The sequence below is a fragment of the Argopecten irradians genome, chromosome 3 (assembly GCF_041381155.1).
Source record: "Argopecten irradians isolate NY chromosome 3, Ai_NY, whole genome shotgun sequence".
Classification (NCBI taxonomy): Eukaryota; Metazoa; Mollusca; class Bivalvia; order Pectinida; family Pectinidae; genus Argopecten; species Argopecten irradians.
In genome coordinates this window covers 70924768-70945890 of record NC_091136.1, presented here as the reverse complement: position 1 = coordinate 70945890, position 21123 = coordinate 70924768, and positions in this window count along the sequence as shown.

Sequence of the window (21123 nt, the reverse complement as noted above, 5' to 3'; positions counted from 1 at the left end):
GAGTGAGATGTGTGTACCTGCATCTGATATGAACATGATTTCGTATACCTCTTTGTATGCCAATTCTTACAATGCCTATAGGCCTAGTCAAACGAACATATATATCCAATCCTTTGATGTGAGATTAATTAGTTTTTACTTTTAAAAGCTTTTGAATTTATGAAACAAACTTTTTATCGCATACCTATACAAAAAGTATTTTGGGAGAATTTTCACTTCAAAATTTGCTGTAAATATGCCACAGATTCGGAAATCTTGTCCCGCCGTCCTCGAATCCTAGAGTAACCACAAGTATCTGAGAATTAACTACTGTAACAGTTCATTTCAATTTGGACCAACCAAAGTGCCCGTAGACCATGTTTACACGTTTAAGGGGTCTAGATAAAAATCTGTTAACTCACATTCTTCAAAGTACGTATACATACAGAAAGGTGGAAAGCTCCGCGAGACAAAAACAAAACAAAACAAAAACAAGAAAAATCTACCCCGCCTACACTTTAGGGGCCAAAAATCATATTTCTAGGAAGTCTTAAGGATAATTTTCCTTTTAAGATCGTCTAAAATGGTCCATGGGCACTGTGTTGCGTGTACATTGATACAAACGGTAGCTAATTCTCAGATTCTTGTGGACGGAACGTCTTGGTTTCTTGGTGTCCCTTCGTCGTTTTTGAAATTGAATTTCCTGTCCGTAAATAGCCGATATTTATATGGCCACTGTACACATAAACAGTACCTATATCTGGCTATAAAACCCAATGTATGATAATTCTCAACATTAATATTAGTTGTTAGATTTTGGTGTACTTATAATTTCTTCAGAGTTCAAGAGGAAAGAATTCATTGAATAATATTAATGTGTTCTTAAAATTGAAGAAGTATATTTATCTTTGTATAAGGTACTGTCATTGTTTAATCGGTTGTTCATGACAACACACCAGAAGAAATCGAACCAACTATTTTCCCCAATATCATCAACTGTTTATCAAATAATGTTTTTACTCTATACAGGCGCACAGGGACCTGGCACGACTTTTTTTTAAACAAACAGTATACATATATATATATTATAGTATCAAGGGTATGAACTCGGCGGTCGAGAAAAACGGACCTATTTTTTTAAAACCATGATTATTTTAACCATCACGGTTTGAAAAAATAGGTCCGTTTTTCTCGACCGCCGAGTTCATACCCTTGATACTATAATATATGTATGTATACTATTGGTTAAAAAAAATCGTGCCAGGTCCCTGTGTACAGGCGTATACGTTTGCGTTTTATTATTAAACTTTATTTTTTTCTTTATATCTGGAACGCTTAGTGACTTTGCCCATGTAATATTTTTGTATTAAGCATTCGTTGTCATATTTTGATATGCATTGGTGTGTGACATACATTGGGTGTTCTAGCATATCTATTATGGTGCAAATATATGTTAAAACACACATGCTATATATTTTTTTCTATTTAGGGTTGCTAATTCGCACCAAATATTTATAAGTATATTTTAGTCCTTGTGCTTGCTATTTGATATGCTTAATTACAATAGTCGATGTATGCAAAACTATTACATGGACAAAGTCACCGTATATCAAGCGGATTACGGGATAAACTAGTATACTCATTTCTAGTCTACTACAAAATTAAGATAGCATTATCAGCATTTGAAACTTACTTTATTCGAAGTTTACCTAAGTTGTCTAACCGCATACACGTTAAATATTATGTCTAATGAATTTAATTCTAGTGAAACTACAAACATTTCATGTCATCATCTGAAAGAAAGATATCCAAACCGTATACTCAAATTTGTTTTTAGCTTGTGTCTCAACCGTACACTATTGAAATTCAAAACCGTTGCGACACTAGTCTGATATCGAACACAAATTGTTGATTTTCATAAATATTTTCTACATTATTGTAAACAATTATATACCAATGGAAACGGGAAAGTCTAAAGAGTTCCAATATTGAATCACACTAAAACTATACCTCAATATAAGTCGGCAGATTGAAGCTGAACGAAAAATCTAGCTGTATTTTCTGTCATGTGTGATATTCAAATGCATTTTTTGAAATTTAAGAAAACAGAAAATAATATCTTTTTTGACTTGGTTGAAACTTATCATACTCTTCAGCAATCACTACCTATCATGAATCATGGTATCATCCGTAACGCCAGCAAATTAGTGATATATCGTAGTCGTCATGTCACCGAAGCGATACCGGAAAACGATCAAAGGATCAAATCATCATGTTTTATGTTACGTACATTTGATTGGTCTATCCCGTACAACCCATGTTTTATGTTACGTACATTTGATTGGTCTATCCCGTACAAACCATGTTTTATGTTACGTACATTTGATTGGTCTATCCCGTACAGTCCATGTTTTATGTTACGTACATTTGATTGGTCTATCCCGTACAACCCATGTTTTATGTTACGTACATTTGATTGGTCTATCCCGTACAAACCATGTTTTATGTTACGTACATTTGATTGGTCTATCCCGTACAGCCCATGTTTTATGTTACATACATTTGATTGGTCTATCCCGTACAACCCATGTTTTATGTTACGTACATTTGATTGGTCTATCCCGTACAACCCATGTTTTATGTTACGTACATTTGATTGGTCTATCCCGTACAGCCCATGTTTTATGTTACGTACATTTGATTGGTCTATCCCGTACAGCCCATGTTTTATGTTACGTACATTTGATTGGTCTATCCCGTACAACCCATGTTTTATGTTACGTACATTTGATTGGTCTATCCCGTACAACCCATGTTTTATGTTACGTACATTTGATTGGTCTATCCCGTACAACCCATGTTTTATGTTACGTACATTTGATTGGTCTATCCCGTACAACCCATGTTTTATGTTACGTACATTTGATTGGTCTATCCCGTACAGTCCATGTTTTATGTTACGTACATTTGATTGGTCTATCCCGTACAACCCATGTTTTATGTTACGTACATTTGATTGGTCTATCCCGTACAACCCATGTTTTATGTTACGTACATTTGATTGGTCTATCCCGTACAACCCATGTTTTATGTTACGTACATTTGATTGGTCTATCCCGTACAAACCATGTTTTATGTAACATACATTTGATTGGTCTATCCCGTACAGCCCATGTTTTATGTTACGTACATTTGATTGGTCTATCCCGTACAGCCCATGTTTTTATGTTACGTACATTTGATTGGTCTATCCCGTACAACCCATGTTTTATGTTACGTACATTTGATTGGTCTATCCCGTACAGCCCATGTTTTATGTTACGTACATTTGATTGGTCTATCCCGTACAACCCATGTTTTATGTTACGTACATTTGATTGGTCTATCCCGTACAACCCATGTTTTATGTTACGTACATTTGATTGGTCTATCCCGTACAACCCATGTTTTATGTTACGTACATTTGATTGGTCTATCCCGTACAGTCCATGTTTTATGTTACGTACATTTGATTGGTCTATCCCGTACAACCCATGTTTTATGTTACGTACATTTGATTGGTCTATCCCGTACAACCCATGTTTTATGTTACGTACATTTGATTGGTCTATCCCGTACAGTCCATGTTTTATGTTACGTACATTTGATTGGTCTATCCCGTACAGCCCATGTTTTATGTTACGTACATTTGATTGGTCTATCCCGTACAACCCATGTTTTATGTTACGTACATTTGATTGGTCTATCCCGTACAACCCATGTTTTATGTTACGTACATTTGATTGGTCTATCCCGTACAACCCATGTTTTATGTTACGTACATTTGATTGGTCTATCCCGTACAGCCCATGTTTTATGTTACGTACATTTGATTGGTCTATCCCGTACAGTCCATGTTTTATGTTACGTACATTTGATTGGTCTATCCCGTACAGCCCATGTTTTATGTTACGTACATTTGATTGGTCTATCCCGTACAACCCATGTTTTATGTTACGTACATTTGATTGGTCTATCCCGTACAACCCATGTTTTATGTTACGTACATTTGATTGGTCTATCCCGTACAACACATGTTTTATGTTACGTACATTTGATTGGTCTATCCCGTACAACCCATGTTTTATGTTACGTACATTTGATTGGTCTATCCCGTACAGTCCATGTTTTATGTTACGTACATTTGATTGGTCTATCCCGTGATTGGTCTATCCCGTACAGTCCATGTTTTATGTTACGTACATTTGATTGGTCTATCCCGTACAGTCCATGTTTTATGTTACGTACATTTGATTGGTCTATCCCGTACAACCCATGTTTTATGTTACGTACATTTGATTGGTCTATCCCGTACAGTCCATGTTTTATGTTACGTACATTTGATTGGTCTATCCCGTACAGTCCATGTTTTATGTTACGTACATTTGATTGGTCTATCCCGTACAGTCCATGTTTTATGTTACGTACATTTGATTGGTCTATCCCGTACAACCCATGTTTTATGTTACGTACATTTGATTGGTCTATCCCGTACAGTCCATGTTTTATGTTACGTACATTTGATTGGTCTATCCCGTACAGTCCATGTTTTATGTTACGTACATTTGATTGGTCTATCCCGTACAGCCATTGTTTTATGTTACGTACATTTGATTGGTCTATCCCGTACAACCCATGTTTTATGTTACGTACATTTGATTGGTCTATCCCGTACAGTCCATGTTTTATGTTACGTACATTTGATTGGTCTATCCCGTACAGTCCATGTTTTATGTTACGTACATTTGATTGGTCTATCCCGTACAACCCATGTTTTATGTTACGTACATTTGATTGGTCTATCCCGTACAACCCATGTTTTATGTTACGTACATTTGATTGGTCTATCCCGTACAACCCATGTTTTATGTTACGTACATTTGATTGGTCTATCCCGTACAACCCATGTTTTATGTTACGTACATTTGATTGGTCTATCCCGTACAGCCCATGTTTTATGTTACGTACATTTGATTGGTCTATCCCGTACAACCCATGTTTAATTTATTTGTTTATCACGTACATTTGATTGGTCTATCCCGTACAGTCCATGTTTTATGTTACGTACATTTGATTGGTCTATCCCGTACAGCCCATGTTTTATGTTACGTACATTTGATTGGTCTATCCCGTACAACCCATGTTTTATGTTACGTACATTTGATTGGTCTATCCCGTACAACCCATGTTTTATGTTACGTACATTTGATTGGTCTATCCCGTACAGTCCATGTTTTTATGTTACGTACATTTGATTGGTCTATCCCGTACAGCCCATGTTTTATGTTACGTACATTTGATTGGTCTATCCCGTACAGCCCATGTTTTTATGTTACGTACATTTGATTGGTCTATCCCGTACAACACATGTTTTATGTTACGTACATTTGATTGGTCTATCCCGTACAACCCATGTTTTATGTTACGTACATTTGATTGGTCTATCCCGTACAACCCATGTTTTATGTTACGTACATTTGATTGGTCTATCCCGTACAGTCCATGTTTTATGTTACGTACATTTGATTGGTCTATCCCGTACAACCCATGTTTTATGTTACGTACATTTGATTGGTCTATCCCGTACAGTCCATGTTTTATGTTACGTACATTTGATTGGTCTATCCCGTACAACCCATGTTTTATGTTACGTACATTTGATTGGTCTATCCCGTACAACCCATGTTTCATGTTACGTACATTTGATTGGTCTATCCCGTACAACCCATGTTTTATGTTACGTACATTTGATTGGTCTATCCCGTACAGTCCATGTTTTATGTTACGTACATTTGATTGGTCTATCCCGTACAACCCATGTTTTATGTTACGTACATTTGATTGGTCTATCCCGTACAACCCATGTTTTATGTTACGTACATTTGATTGGTCTATCCCGTACAACCCATGTTTTATGTTACGTACATTTGATTGGTCTATCCCGTACAACCCATGTTTTATGTTACGTACATTTGATTGGTCTATCCCGTACAGTCCATGTTTTATGTTACGTACATTTGATTGGTCTATCCCGTACAGTCCATGTTTTTTATGTTACGTACATTTGATTGGTCTATCCCGTACAACCCATGTTTTATGTTACGTACATTTGATTGGTCTATCCCGTACAGTCCATGTTTTATGTTACGTACATTTGATTGGTCTATCCCGTACAGTCCATGTTTTATGTTACGTACATTTGATTGGTCTATTCCCGTACAGCCCATGTTTTATGTTACGTACATTTGATTGGTCTATCCCGTACAACCCATGTTTTATGTTACGTACATTTGATTGGTCTATCCCGTACAGTCCATGTTTAATGTTACGTACATTTGATTGGTCTATCCCGTACACATGTTTTATGTTACGTACATTTGATTGGTCTATCCCGTACAGTCCATGTTTTATGTTACGTACATTTGATTGGTCTATCCCGTACAGTCCATGTTTTATGTTACGTACATTTGATTGGTCTATCCCGTACAACCCATGTTTTATGTTACGTACATTTGATTGGTCTATCCCGTACAGTCCATGTTTTATGTTACGTACATTTGATTGGTCTATCCCGTACAACACATGTTTTATGTTACGTACATTTGATTGGTCTATCCCGTACAACCCATGTTTTATGTTACGTACACATTTGATTGGTCTATCCCGTACAGTCCATGTTTAATGTTACGTACATTTGATTGGTCTATCCCGTACAGTCCATGTTTTATGTTACGTACATTTGATTGGTCTATCCCGTACAGCCCATGTTTTATGTTACGTACATTTGATTGGTCTATCCCGTACAGTCCATGTTTTATGTTACGTACATTTGATTGGTCTATCCCGTACAGTCCATGTTTAATGTTACGTACATTTGATTGGTCTATCCCGTACAACCCATGTTTTATGTTACGTACATTTGATTGGTCTATCCCGTACACCATGTTTATGTTACGTACATTTGATTGGTCTATCCCGTACAGTCCATGTTTTATGTTACGTACATTTGATTGGTCTATCCCGTACAACCCATGTTTTATGTTACGTACATTTGATTGGTCTATCCCGTACAACCCATGTTTTATGTTACGTACATTTGATTGGTCTATCCCGTACAGTCCATGTTTTATGTTACGTACATTTGATTGGTCTATCCCGTACAGTCCATGTTTTATGTTACGTACATTTGATTGGTCTATCCCGTACAGCCCATGTTTTATGTTACGTACATTTGATTGGTCTATCCCGTACAGTCCATGTTTTTATGTTACGTACAATTGATTGGTCTATCCCGTACAACCCATGTTTTTATGTTACGTACATTTGATTGGTCTATCCCGTACAACCCATGTTTTATGTTACGTACATTTGATTGGTCTATCCCGTACAGTCCATGTTTTATGTTACGTACATTTGATTGGTCTATCCCGTACAACCCATGTTTTATGTTACGTACATTTGATTGGTCTATCCCGTACAGCCCATGTTTTATGTTACGTACATTTGATTGGTCTATCCCGTACAACCCATGTTTTATGTTACGTACATTTGATTGGTCTATCCCGTACAGTCCATGTTTTATGTTACGTACATTTGATTGGTCTATCCCGTACAGCCCATGTTTTATGTTACGTACATTTGATTGGTCTATCCCGCACAGCCCATGTTTTTATGTTACGTACATTTGATTGGTCTATCCCGTACAACTCATGTTTTATGTTACGTACATTTGATTGGTCTATCCCGTACAGTCCATGTTTTATGTTACGTACATTTGATTGGTCTATCCCGTACAACCCATGTTTTATGTTACGTACATTTGATTGGTCTATCCCGTACAGTCCATGTTTTATGTTACGTACATTTGATTGGTCTATCCCGTACAACCCATGTTTTATGTTACGTACATTTGATTGGTCTATCCCGTACAGCATGTTTTTATGTTACGTACATTTGATTGGTCTATCCCGTACAACTCATGTTTTATGTTACGTACATTTGATTGGTCTATCCCGTACACATGTTTTATGTTACGTACATTTGATTGGTCTATCCCGTACAGTCCATGTTTTATGTTACGTACATTTGATTGGTCTATCCCGTACAACCCATGTTTTATGTTACGTACATTTGATTGGTCTATCCCGTACAACCCATGTTTTATGTTACGTACATTTGATTGGTCTATCCCGTACAACCATGTTTTATGTTACGTACATTTGATTGGTCTATCCCGTACAACCCATGTTTTATGTTACGTACATTTGATTGGTCTATCCCGTACAACACATGTTTTATGTTACGTACATTTGATTGGTCTATCCCGTACAGTCCATGTTTTATGTTACGTACATTTGATTGGTCTATCCCGTACAACCCATGTTTTTATGTTACGTACATTTGATTGGTCTATCCCGTACAACACATGTTTTATGTTACGTACATTTGATTGGTCTATCCCGTACAACCCATGTTTTATGTTACGTACATTTGATTGGTCTATCCCGTACAGCCCATGTTTTATGTTACGTACATTTGATTGGTCTATCCCGTACAACCCATGTTTTATGTTACGTACATTTGATTGGTCTATCCCGTACAACCCATGTTTTATGTTACGTACATTTGATTGGTCTATCCCGTACAACCCATGTTTTATGTTACGTACATTTGATTGGTCTATCCCGTACAACCCATGTTTTATGTTACGTACATTTGATTGGTCTATCCCGTACAACCCATGTTTTATGTTACGTACATTTGATTGGTCTATCCCGTACAGTCCATGTTTTATGTTACGTACATTTGATTGGTCTATCCCGTACAACCCATGTTTTATGTTACGTACATTTGATTGGTCTATCCCGTACAACCATGTTTTATGTTACGTACATTTGATTGGTCTATCCCGTACAGCCATGTTTTATGTTACGTACATTTGATTGGTCTATCCCGTACAGCCCATGTTTTATGTTACGTACATTTGATTGGTCTATCCCGTACAACCATGTTTTGTTACACGTACATTTGATTGGTCTATCCCGTACACCATGTTTTATGTTACGTACATTTGATTGGTCTATCCCGTACAGTCCATGTTTTATGTTACGTACATTTGATTGGTCTATCCCGTACAGCCCATGTTTTATGTTACGTACATTTGATTGGTCTATCCCGTACAACCCATGTTTTATGTTACGTACATTTGATTGGTCTATCCCGTACAGTCCATGTTTTATGTTACGTACATTTGATTGGTCTATCCCGTACAACCCATGTTTTATGTTACGTACATTTGATTGGTCTATCCCGTACAGCACATGTTTTATGTTACGTACATTTGATTGGTCTATCCCGTACAACCCATGTTTTATGTTACGTACATTTGATTGGTCTATCCCGTACAGCCCATGTTTTATGTTACGTACATTTGATTGGTCTATCCCGTACAGCCCATGTTTTATGTTACGTACATTTGAATTGGTCTATCCCGTACAGCCCATGTTTTATGTTACGTACATTTGATTGGTCTATCCCGTACAACCCATGTTTTATTGTTACGTACATTTGATTGGTCTATCCCGTACAACCCATGTTTTATGTTACGTACATTTGATTGGTCTATCCCGTACAGCCCATGTTTTATGTTACGTACATTTGATTGGTCTATCCCGTACAGCCCATGTTTTATGTTACGTACATTTGATTGGTCTATCCCGTACAGTCCATGTTTTATGTTACGTACATTTGATTGGTCTATCCCGTACAGTCCATGTTTTATGTTACGTACATTTGATTGGTCTATCCCGTACAGCCATGTTTTATGTTACGTACATTTGATTGGTCTATCCCGTACAGTCCATGTTTTATGTTACGTACATTTGATTGGTCTATCCCGTACAGCCCATGTTTTATGTTACGTACATTTGATTGGTCTATCCCGTACAACCCATGTTTTATGTTACGTACATTTGATTGGTCTATCCCGTACAACCCATGTTTTATGTTACGTACATTTGATTGGTCTATCCCGTACAACCCATGTTTTTATTTATGTTACGTACATTTGATTGGTCTATCCCGTACAGTCCATGTTTTATGTTACGTACATTTGATTGGTCTATCCCGTACAACCCATGTTTTATGTTACGTACATTTGATTGGTCTATCCCGTACAGTCCATGTTTTATGTTACGTACATTTGATTGGTCTATCCCGTACACATGTTTTATGTTACGTACATTTGATTGGTCTATCCCGTACAACCCATGTTTTATGTTACGTACATTTGATTGGTCTATCCCGTACAGTCCATGTTTAATGTTACGTACATTTGATTGGTCTATCCCGTACACATGTTTTATGTTACGTACATTTGATTGGTCTATCCCGTACAGCCCATGTTTTATGTTACGTACATTTGATTGGTCTATCCCGTACAACCCATGTTTTATGTTACGTACATTTGATTGGTCTATCCCGTACACCATGTTTTATGTTACCATTTGATTGGTCTATCCCGTACACCCATGTTTTATGTTACGTACATTTGATTGGTCTATCCCGTACAGTCCATGTTTTATGTTACGTACATTTGATTGGTCTATCCCGTACAGCCCATGTTTTATGTTACGTACATTTGATTGGTCTATCCCGTACAACCCATGTTTTATGTTACGTACATTTGATTGGTCTATCCCGTACAACCATGTTTTATGTTACGTACATTTGATTGGTCTATCCCGTACAGCCATGTTTATGTTACGTACATTTGATTGGTCTATCCCGTACAACCCATGTTTTATGTTACGTACATTTGATTGGTCTATCCCGTACAGTCCATGTTTTTATGTTACGTACATTTGATTGGTCTATCCCGTACACATGTTTTATGTTACGTACATTTGATTGGTCTATCCCGTACACATGTGTTTTATGTTACGTACATTTGATTGGTCTATCCCGTACAACCCATGTTTTATGTTACGTACATTTGATTGGTCTATCCCGTACAGTCCATGTTTTATGTTACGTACATTTGATTGGTCTATCCCGTACAGTCCATGTTTTATGTTACGTACATTTGATTGGTCTATCCCGTACAGTCCATGTTTTATGTTACGTACATTTGATTGGTCTATCCCGTACAACCCATGTTTTATGTTACGTACATTTGATTGGTCTATCCCGTACAAACCATGTTTTATGTTACGTACATTTGATTGGTCTATCCCGTACAACCCATGTTTTATGTTACGTACATTTGATTGGTCTATCCCGTACAACCCATGTTTTATGTTACGTACATTTGATTGGTCTATCCCGTACAGCCCATGTTTTATGTTACGTACATTTGATTGGTCTATCCCGTACAACCCATGTTTTATGTTACGTACATTTGATTGGTCTATCCCGTACAACCCATGTTTTTATGTTACGTACATTTGATTGGTCTATCCCGTACAGCCCATGTTTTATGTTACGTACATTTGATTGGTCTATCCCGTACAGCCCATGTTTTATGTTACGTACATTTGATTGGTCTATCCCGTACAGCCCATGTTTTATGTTACGTACATTTGATTGGTCTATCCCGTACAACCATGTTTTATGTTACGTACATTTGATTGGTCTATCCCGTACAGTCCATGTTTTATGTTACGTACATTTGATTGGTCTATCCCGTACAACCCATGTTTTATGTTACGTACATTTGATTGGTCTATCCCGTACAGTCCATGTTTTATGTTACGTACATTTGATTGGTCTATCCCGTACAGCCCATGTTTTATGTTACGTACATTTGATTGGTCTATCCCGTACACATGTTTTATGTTACGTACATTTGATTGGTCTATCCCGTACACCCATGTTTTATGTTACGTACATTTGATTGGTCTATCCCGTACAGCCCATGTTTTATGTTACGTACATTTGATTGGTCTATCCCGTACAGTCCATGTTTTTATGTTACGTACATTTGATTGGTCTATCCCGTACAGCTCATGTTTTATGTTACGTACATTTGATTGGTCTATCCCGTACAACATGTTTTATGTTACGTACATTTGATTGGTCTATCCCGTACAGTCCATGTTTTATGTTACGTACATTTGATTGGTCTATCCCGTACACATGTTTTATGTTACGTACATTTGATTGGTCTATCCCGTACAGTCCATGTTTTATGTTACGTACATTTGATTGGTCTATCCCGTACAGCCCATGTTTTATGTTACGTACATTTGATTGGTCTATCCCGTACAGCCCATGTTTTATGTTACGTACATTTGATTGGTCTATCCCGTACAACTCATGTTTTATGTTACGTACATTTGATTGGTCTATCCCGTACAACACATGTTTTATGTTACGTACATTTGATTGGTCTATCCCGTACAACCCATGTTTTATGTTACGTACATTTGATTGGTCTATCCCGCACAGCCCATGTTTTATGTTACGTACATTTGATTGGTCTATCCCGCACAGCCCATGTTTTTATGTTACGTACATTTGATTGGTCTATCCCGTACAACCCATGTTTTATGTTACGTACATTTGATTGGTCTATCCCGTACAACACATGTTTTATGTTACGTACATTTGATTGGTCTATCCCGTACAACACATGTTTTATGTTACGTACATTTGATTGGTCTATCCCGTACAGTCCATGTTTTATGTTACGTACATTTGATTGGTCTATCCCGTACAACCCATGTTTTATGTTACGTACATTTGATTGGTCTATCCCGTACAGTCCATGTTTTATGTTACGTACATTTGATTGGTCTATCCCGTACAGTCCATGTTTAATGTTACGTACATTTGATTGGTCTATCCCGTACAGCCCATGTTTTATGTTACGTACATTTGATTGGTCTATCCCGTACACATGTTTTATGTTACGTACATTTGATTGGTCTATCCCGTACAGCCCATGTTTTATGTTACGTACATTTGATTGGTCTATCCCGTACAGCCCATGTTTTATGTTACGTACATTTGATTGGTCTATCCCGTACAACCCATGTTTTATGTTACGTACATTTGATTGGTCTATCCCGTACAACCCATGTTTTATGTTACGTACATTTGATTGGTCTATCCCGTACAGCCCATGTTTTATGTTACGTACATTTGATTGGTCTATCCCGTACAACCCATGTTTTATGTTACGTACATTTGATTGGTCTATCCCGTACAGTCCATGTTTTATGTTACGTACATTTGATTGGTCTATCCCGTACAGCCCATGTTTTATGTTACGTACATTTGATTGGTCTATCCCGTACAACCCATGTTTTATGTTACGTACATTTGATTGGTCTATCCCGTACAACCCATGTTTTATGTTACGTACATTTGATTGGTCTATCCCGTACAAACCATGTTTTATGTTACGTACATTTGATTGGTCTATCCCGTACAGTCCATGTTTTATGTTACGTACATTTGATTGGTCTATCCCGTACAACCCATGTTTTATGTTACGTACATTTGATTGGTCTATCCCGTACACATGTTTTATGTTACGTACATTTGATTGGTCTATCCCGTACAACCATGTTTTATGTTACGTACATTTGATTGGTCTATCCCGTACACCCATGTTTTATGTTACGTACATTTGATTGGTCTATCCCGTACACCATGTTTTATGTTACGTACATTTGATTGGTCTATCCCGTACAGTCCATGTTTTATGTTACGTACATTTGATTGGTCTATCCCGTACAGCCATGTTTTATGTTACGTACATTTGATTGGTCTATCCCGTACAGCCCATGTTTTATGTTACGTACATTTGATTGGTCTATCCCGTACACCATGTTTTATGTTACGTACATTTGATTGGTCTATCCCGTACAGCCCATGTTTTATGTTACGTACATTTGATTGGTCTATCCCGTACAGCCCATGTTTTATGTTACGTACATTTGATTGGTCTATCCCGTACAGTCCATGTTTTTATGTTACGTACATTTGATTGGTCTATCCCGTACAACCCATGTTTTATGTTACGTACATTTGATTGGTCTATCCCGTACAACCCATGTTTTATGTTACGTACATTTGATTGGTCTATCCCGTACACATGTTTTATGTTACGTACATTTGATTGGTCTATCCCGTACAGCCCATGTTTTATGTTACGTACATTTGATTGGTCTATCCCGTACAGTCCATGTTTTATGTTACGTACATTTGATTGGTCTATCCCGTACACCATGTTTTATGTTACGTACATTTGATTGGTCTATCCCGTACAGTCCATGTTTTTATGTTACGTACATTTGATTGGTCTATCCCGTACAACCCATGTTTTATGTTACGTACATTTGATTGGTCTATCCCGTACAGCCCATGTTTTATGTTACGTACATTTGATTGGTCTATCCCGTACAGTCCATGTTTTATGTTACGTACATTTGATTGGTCTATCCCGTACAACCCATGTTTTATGTTACGTACATTTGATTGGTCTATCCCGTACAGCCCATGTTTTATGTTACGTACATTTGATTGGTCTATCCCGTACAGTCCATGTTTTATGTTACGTACATTTGATTGGTCTATCCCGTACAGCCCATGTTTTATGTTACGTACATTTGATTGGTCTATCCCGTACAACCCATGTTTTTATGTTACGTACATTTGATTGGTCTATCCCGTACAACCCATGTTTTATGTTACGTACATTTGATTGGTCTATCCCGTACAACCCATGTTTTATGTTACGTACATTTGATTGGTCTATCCCGTACAGTCCATGTTTTATGTTACGTACATTTGATTGGTCTATCCCGTACAGCCATGTTTTATGTTACGTACATTTGATTGGTCTATCCCGTACAGCCCATGTTTTATGTTACGTACATTTGATTGGTCTATCCCGTACACCCATGTTTTATGTTACGTACATTTGATTGGTCTATCCCGTACAACCCATGTTTTATGTTACGTACATTTGATTGGTCTATCCCGTACAGTCCATGTTTTATGTTACGTACATTTGATTGGTCTATCCCGTACAACCCATGTTTTATGTTACGTACATTTGATTGGTCTATCCCGTACAACCCATGTTTTATGTTACGTACATTTGATTGGTCTATCCCGTACAACCCATGTTTTATGTTACGTACATTTGATTGGTCTATCCCGTACAGTCCATGTTTTATGTTACGTACATTTGATTGGTCTATCCCGTACAACCCATGTTTTATGTTACGTACATTTGATTGGTCTATCCCGTACAGCCCATGTTTTATGTTACGTACATTTGATTGGTCTATCCCGTACAACCCATGTTTTATGTTACGTACATTTGATTGGTCTATCCCGTACAGCCATGTTTTATGTTACGTACATTTGATTGGTCTATGTTGTTTTATGTTACGTACATTTGATTGGTCTATCCCGTACAGCCCATGTTTTTATGTTACGTACATTTGATTGGTCTATCCCGTACAACCCATGTTTTATGTTACGTACATTTGATTGGTCTATCCCGTACAACCCATGTTTTATGTTACGTACATTTGATTGGTCTATCCCGTACAACCCATGTTTTATGTTACGTACATTTGATTGGTCTATCCCGTACAGCCCATGTTTTATGTTACGTACATTTGATTGGTCTATCCCGTACAACCCATGTTTTATGTTACGTACATTTGATTGGTCTATCCCGTACAGTCCATGTTTTATGTTACGTACATTTGATTGGTCTATCCCGTACAACCCATGTTTCATGTTACGTACATTTGATTGGTCTATCCCGTACAACCCATGTTTTATGTTACGTACATTTGATTGGTCTATCCCGTACAGCCCATGTTTTATGTTACGTACATTTGATTGGTCTATCCCGTACAACCCATGTTTTATGTTACGTACATTTGATTGGTCTATCCCGTACAACCCATGTTTTATGTTACGTACATTTGATTGGTCTATCCCGTACAGCCCATGTTTTATGTTACGTACATTTGATTGGTCTATCCCGTACAGTCCATGTTTTATGTTACGTACATTTGATTGGTCTATCCCGTACAACCCATGTTTTTATGTTACGTACATTTGATTGGTCTATCCCGTACAACCCATGTTTTATGTTACGTACATTTGATTGGTCTATCCCGTACAACCCATGTTTTATGTTACGTACATTTGATTGGTCTATCCCGTACAGTCCATGTTTTATGTTACGTACATTTGATTGGTCTATCCCGTACAACCCATGTTTTATGTTACGTACATTTGATTGGTCTATCCCGTACAGCTCATGTTTTATGTTACGTACATTTGATTGGTCTATCCCGTACAACCCATGTTTTATGTTACGTACATTTGATTGGTCTATCCCGTACAACCCATGTTTTATGTTACGTACATTTGATTGGTCTATCCCGTACACATGTTTTATGTTACGTACATTTGATTGGTCTATCCCGTACAACCCATGTTTTATGTTACGTACATTTGATTGGTCTATCCCGTACAGTCCATGTTTAATGTTACGTACATTTGATTGGTCTATCCCGTACAGTCCATGTTTTTATGTTACGTACATTTGATTGGTCTATCCCGTACAGCCCATGTTTTATGTTACGTACATTTGATTGGTCTATCCCGTACAACCCATGTTTTATGTTACGTACATTTGATTGGTCTATCCCGTACAGCCCATGTTTTATGTTACGTACATTTGATTGGTCTATCCCGTACAGCCCATGTTTTATGTTACGTACATTTGATTGGTCTATCCCGTACAACCCATGTTTTATGTTACGTACATTTGATTGGTCTATCCCGTACAGCCCATGTTTTTATGTTACGTACATTTGATTGGTCTATCCCGTACAACCCATGTTTTATGTTACGTACATTTGATTGGTCTATCCCGTACAACCCATGTTTTATGTTACGTACATTTGATTGGTCTATCCGTACACGTACAACCCTGTTTTATGTTACGTACATTTGATTGGTCTATCCCGTACAACCATGTTTTATGTTACGTACATTTGATTGGTCTATCCCGTACACCCATGTTTTATGTTACGTACATTTGATTGGTCTATCCCGTACAGTCCATGTTTTATGTTACGTACATTTGATTGGTCTATCCCGTACAACCCATGTTTTATGTTACGTACATTTGATTGGTCTATCCCGTACAGTCCATGTTTTATGTTACGTACATTTGATTGGTCTATCCCGTACAGCCCATGTTTTATGTTACGTACATTTGATTGGTCTATCCCGTACAGCCCATGTTTTATGTTACGTACATTTGATTGGTCTATCCCGTACAGTCCATGTTTTATGTTACGTACATTTGATTGGTCTATCCCGTACAGCCCATGTTTTATGTTACGTACATTTGATTGGTCTATCCCGTACAACCCATGTTTTATGTTACGTACATTTGATTGGTCTATCCCGTACAGTGTTTTACCCATGTTTTATGTTACGTACATTTGATTGGTCTATCCCGTACAACCCATGTTTTATGTTACGTACATTTGATTGGTCTATCCCGTACAACCCATGTTTTATGTTACGTACATTTGATTGGTCTATCCCGTACAACCCATGTTTTATGTTACGTACATTTGATTGGTCTATCCCGTACAACCCATGTTTTATGTTACGTACATTTGATTGGTCTATCCCGTACAGCCCATGTTTTTATGTTACGTACATTTGATTGGTCTATCCCGTACAACCCATGTTTTATGTTACGTACATTTGATTGGTCTATCCCGTACAACACATGTTTTATGTTAAATACATTTGATTGGTCTATCCCGTACAGCCCATGTTTTATGTTACGTACATTTGATTGGTCTATCCCGTACAACCCATGTTTTATGTTACGTACATTTGATTGGTCTATCCCGTACAGTCCATGTTTTATGTTACGTACATTTGATTGGTCTATCCCGTACACCCATGTTTTATGTTACGTACATTTGATTGGTCTATCCCGTACACATGTTTTATGTTACGTACATTTGATTGGTCTATCCCGTACAGCCCATGTTTTATGTTACGTACATTTGATTGGTCTATCCCGTACAGCCCATGTTTTATGTTACGTACATTTGATTGGTCTATCCCGTACAACCCATGTTTTATGTTACGTACATTTGATTGGTCTATCCCGTACAGCCCATGTTTTATGTTACGTACATTTGATTGGTCTATCCCGTACAGTCCATGTTTTTATGTTACGTACAATTGATTGGTCTATCCCGTACAGCTCATGTTTTATGTTACGTACATTTGATTGGTCTATCCCGTACACATGTTTTATGTTACGTACATTTGATTGGTCTATCCCGTACAGCCCATGTTTTATGTTACGTACATTTGATTGGTCTATCCCGTACAGCCCATGTTTTATGTTACGTACATTTGATTGGTCTATCCCGTACAGTCCATGTTTTATATTACGTACATTTGATTGGTCTATCCCGTACAGTCCATGTTTTATGTTACGTACATTTGATTGGTCTATCCCGCACAGTCCATGTTTTGTGTTACGTTTATTTGATTGGTCTATCCCTGTAAAATGAGTTTAACTCCTATTGGCAGAATTCATATTATCAAATATCTTATCATTTCACATTTCAATCATCTCTTTATTGCACTTCCGAATCCTGATGAACAAGTTCTTTCAACAGTAAATTCTATTCTTTTTGAATTCCTTTGGAACAGACCACATCTTATAGGCAACTTATTTTGAAAAACTATGTGAATATTGATTTACTTGTTAATTGCGGCCATGATTATATGCAGAAATGTCTTGAAAATTGTAGTAATCCTTTCTGGGTAGATGTTTTTAAAGCCTGGTTCAATTTGAATTCTTTAATTGAAAAGAATAGTCTTACTGATGATTCTGTGTTGAAATCTCCACTGTGATTCAATGAAAATATACTTATTGGCCACAAAACAGTCTTTCTAAATATTTTTTGACAAAAAAATCCTGATTATAAACGACTTAATATCAGACCATAATACTGGAAGTTTTTACAATTTCCAGGAAATCATTCGTATATATAAAGTAAAATCTAATTTCCTTCGGTACCACAGCATTGTGTCAGCAGTTAAAAAGTTCATATTATCCAATGAAATCACTAAAAGTAAAGTACCATATTCATACATACCGATAAACATTGAAATATGCTTGAGAAATCGAAATGGTGCTAAAGACTTTTATGATATTTTCATCAAGAGTAATACTGAGCCAACTGGTAATAAGAAGTGGAATGAACGTTTTGATTTGGATGACACAGCATGGGCTATGATATACAAAGCTCCTTTTACTGTTACAAAAAATACCAAGCTGCAGTGGCTTCAATACAGAATTAATCATCATATCCTAACTACTAACTCCTTTCTCTTCAAGTCACATTTAGATATATCCCCTTTATGTACTCTGTTCAATTCTGAGAATGAAACTATTCAATATGTACTGTGGGAATGTGGTCAAGTACAAAATTTACTTAAAAGCATTAGAATTTTATTAGACGCTCTTTCTATCCCATTTACTTTCAATAAACGATCCTTTATTTTTGGTCTGATATCTGAAAACCTCAACAACTGTAAAGCTGAAAATGAAATTCTCCTTATTATAAAAGAATATATCTATAAAATGCGGTGTTTTCACAAATCACTTACCATAAATGGGCTGATTTGTGTTTTGAAACAATTTCACGATTTGCAAAAATATATTGCAAATGGTAAAGGTGATTTGGAAAAGGAAAAATTTGAAATAGAATGGGAAACATGGGGAAAATTTTCTAAACTATAGTAGATATTCGTCTCTCCTAAAACCACTCCCCAATGCTACCTCAGTGTTGCTGATCCATCTTTTATGAATAAGTAGATGTTTTATTCATATATCATTACGATAAATTTGTATATATTAACATTGATAGTACCATCCTCTTTCCTCCTTCCTACTCCTCCCAGATCTACCCCTCAAGTTCCCCTTCCAAACCCCACACCCCTTTTCTCTCTCTCTCTATCTCTCTCTTTCCTCTCTATACTCTAATATTCACCCAAAGAAATGTAATTAAAGGAGTAAGAAATGATAATTTTACTTTATAATTATATATAATTACCTTTCACTACAGGAAGAGGAAAGTAATAGGTTAGGTGAGGCACTCTCATCAGCCAATATATACATTGTCAGGAATCTAACTGTGGTTGAGAGGTAAAATTGTTTAATATTCTACACAACTGTACTGTACACACAAACATACCGGTATCCATGTGCTTCTTAAAACAGGGTTCAAACAGTCAAGAAAAGGCAATTAAATTCAGGACATTTCATATTTATACAAACCTTTTTGAATGATAGTTAGTTCCATAATAGTCCAAAAATTAACATTTGATTACGCTGAACTCTATCTCAGACCATCTGAAACTTTACAGCTTTACATGCCTCAATTTAAAAATATGCCTGGGATTACAAATGCAGTATTATGAAGTTTCAAGTTTTTTCTTGCTTTTAGTTATTTTTCTTCTGCTTGAATCCTGCAATTTACAACGTGCCTTTTAAATATGAATATGAAAGTATGAAAGTTGCTTGTTGAATGGATCATTTCCCTCTTATAAGTAATAAAAATCCTTTTAAAAATAAAAGAATTCACCATTCATGTTTTACGGGAGAAAAAGAAACATGAGTTCTTAAACTGATCTCATCCATTTGGATATATGCAAATAAAATATGCTGAAATCAAAATCAAGTTCTTGGGGGGGAAATTGCGGGAAAATACTCGATTTTGATTTTGGTATATTTAATATGTAGATGTTAGCTAGGAAAACCCTATACAACCCCTCTCCTCTTAATAAAGTTGTTGTATTTATTTTCTTGTACCTGGTATTGATATTCCAGTATCTTGTACATGTAGTAAAGCTGTATTGTGGTCGATATTAAATGACTTGTTAAACACTCTCCTGTAGAATTCAGTTTTAAGCTACTTGTTTGGTCAGCGTTTTGAACACTCGTTTGCAGAATTAAGAGCTCACCAATGAAAGAAAGAAAGAAAGAAAGAAAAAAGAATGAAAAGCAAAACAAAA